The following is a 3021-nucleotide window of genomic DNA, read 5'->3' on the forward strand; positions in this document are numbered from 1 at the left end:
ATACACCTCTTCCCTTTAAGTTCCTCTCTCTAGTATTTTTGTTACAGTGATGTGAACATTAATTAAAATATTTTTTTCAAGAATTTATTAATGTTGATTTTTACATCATATTTTAAATGACAAGTTTAACAAACAAATGTTCAAGGAGGGAATCTCTATTTACAATCACTGGGACTTAGTATTTAGAACTTAATCAAAATTAGGCTAAGGGTTTGTATGTCATAGAAACATATTAATTTAAGAAATTAAACATTATGTCTATAGAGTCATAGGTTTTTATGTCTATATAGTTATGTTTATATTTCCATTACCATGTCCATAGCTTTAGGTATGCAGTTATTGAGTCCTCGCTTTTGTACTCTTTGGATTTAATAGCCACATATTAGGGATACCATGTTCCTTAGGTCTTGACTTGTCTCACTCAACATGATTCGCTTCGGTTCATCCATTTCCCTGCAAATGCCATTATTTTATCTTGTCTGTTGGCTATGTAGAATTCCATTGTGTATATATACCACATTTTCTGTATCCATTCATCTGCAGTAGGGCATCTGCATTTTTTCCATCGCCTGGCTATTGTGAATAGTGCAGAGATGAACATAGATGAGCAGGTGTCCTTGTCGTATCCTGGGTCATACTGCTCAGAATAGATGCCCAGAAGTGGTATGGCGGGATTGTAGGGAAGGTCTATTTTCAGTTCTTTAAGAAACCTCCACACTGCTTTCCAGAGTGACTGAACTAGTCTGCATTCCCACCAGAAGTGTAGTAGGGTTCCTTTTTCTTCACAACCCCGCCAGCAACTGTCATTGTCTGAGTTCAAAATCTTGGCCATTCTTGTTGGGGTAAGGTGGTATCTTAGGATTGTTTTTATCTGCATTTCCTTTATGACCATAGATGATGAACATTTTTTCATATGCTTTTCTGCCATTTTAATCTCTTCTTCTGATAAGTCTCTCTTTAGTTCCCTTGCCCATTTAGTGAATGGTTTATTGGGTTTTGGGGGGATGAGTTCCCTGTAGATACTGGATATTAAGCATTGTCAGATGTATTGTTGGTGAATATCTTTTCCCAGTTGGTTGGCTGTCTCTCTACTTTTGCAACTATGTTTTTACCTGTATAGAAACTTTTTATTTTTAGGTTGTCTCATTTATCGAGTCTCTCTCCAATCTGTTGTGACCCTGGGATTCTGTTCAGGAATCTTTTGCCTATGCCTATGAGTTCCAGTGTCTCTCCTACTTTATCATGTAGCAGTTTCACGATTTCCGGTCTGACATTGAGGTCTTCGATCCACTTTGAGTTAATGCTTGTACATGGTGACAGGCTAGGGTCAATTTTTAGTTTTCTGCATGTGGCTGCCCAGTTTTGTCAGCATCAATAATTGAATAGTCTGTGTTTGTTCCACTGTATATCTTTGGCTCCTTTGTCAAATACAAGTTGCCTATAGGTATGTGGTTCTATTTCTGGGTCTTCTATTCTGTTCCACTGATCTGGTCTGTTTTTGTGCCAATACCAAGCAGTTTTTGTTACTATGGCTCTATAGTAGAGTTTGAAGTCTGGTATTGTAATACCACCAGCATTGCTCTTTTTGCCTAGAATTGTTTTGGCTATTCTAGGTCCTTTCTTGTTTCATAAGAATCTTTGGATTTTAGCTTCTATTTCAGTAAAGAATGTCTTTGGTATTTTGATGGGGATTGCATTGAATTTGTATATAAATTTTGGCAGTATGGCCATTTTCACTATGTTGGTTCTCCCTAGCCATGAGCATGGGATGTCTTTCCATTTCCTAGTGTCCTCTTTAATTTCTTTCATTAGGCTTTTATAGTTTTCATTGAATAATTCCTTTACATCTTTGGTTAAGTACATTCCTAAGTATTTTATTCTCTTGGGGGCTATTGCGAACGGGATCATTTTCTTAATTTGGCCTTCTGTTTGTGTATTGTTGGTGTACAAGAAGGCTACTGACTTCTGAAGGTTAATTTTGTAGCCTGCCATTTTGCTAAAGTAGTTTATTATAATTAAAATATTTTAATATATAGTTATGAAGAAAACTGTTGCTACAATGGGAAACAAGAGATAACTTAAAAACAGTCTACTTTTGACACAGCACCTTCCTGAAACCTGCAGTCTCTTTCTCACCTGAAAGAAGAATCCTAGAAGGTTCACAAAATGTGTGATGCATTTGTAGGTACCTGGAAACTGGTCTCCAGGGAAAACTATGATGAGTACGTGAAAGAAGTCGGAGTGGGCTTTGCCACCAGAAAAGTGGCTGGCATGGCCAAACCCAACATGATTATCAGCCTGAATGGAGATATGGTCACCATTAGATCAGAAAGTACCTTCAAAAACACCGAGATTTCCTTCAGACTGGACCAGGAATTTGAGGAGGTCACCGCAGATGATAGGAAAGTCAAGAGCATCATAACTTTAGAGGGAGGTGCTTTGGTGCAGGTGCAGAAGTGAGATGGAAAATCAACCACCATAAAGAGAAAATGAGAGGATGAGAAGCTGGTGGTGGAATGTGTGATGAAAGGTGTCACTTCCACCAGAGTTTATGAGAGAGCCTAAGCCAAGGGACGCAAACCTGGACTAAAGTTTGCATCGGATGCAGCGACATTATATTGGATATAGAGTTCAAAAATATATTATTTTCCACGAATTGATATGCAACTAATTTTTCCCTAAGCTGGATTTTATTTACTATGGTTGTGTTTGGTCAAATAAAACTTTTCAGATTTAGAAAAAAAAACCCAGTCTACTTTCAATGAAAAGAACAACCATTTACACATTGTAATACCACATAAACTTCTCTATGATGTTTTATGAATATGGCTAGATGAAAAAGGCAAATGTGCAAGAATATCGAGGGAAATTAATACAAAACAAATAGTAATAAGACAGAATAGCTATTTATGAAGCCAGGAGCTAGTGGCTAATGCTTGTAATCCTCGCTAGGAGATAAGACCTGAGGATCATAGTTGGAAGATAGCCAGGCAGGCAGAACGTCTGTGAGACTCTTATCTT

The 3021-nt window shown here is 37.4% G+C and overlaps 1 pseudogene; it reads left to right on the forward strand.

Annotated features, from left to right (window-relative positions):
• The first annotated feature begins 2106 nt into the window (after window positions 1-2106).
• On the forward strand, window positions 2107-2746 carry LOC150047260 (fatty acid-binding protein, adipocyte pseudogene; annotated as a pseudogene).
• The last annotated feature ends 275 nt before the right edge of the window (window positions 2747-3021 follow it).

This window comes from Megascapheus bottae, chromosome 23 (genome assembly GCF_031878675.1).
Source record: "Megascapheus bottae isolate mThoBot1 chromosome 23, mThoBot2.hap1, whole genome shotgun sequence".
Classification (NCBI taxonomy): domain Eukaryota; kingdom Metazoa; phylum Chordata; class Mammalia; order Rodentia; family Geomyidae; genus Megascapheus; species Megascapheus bottae.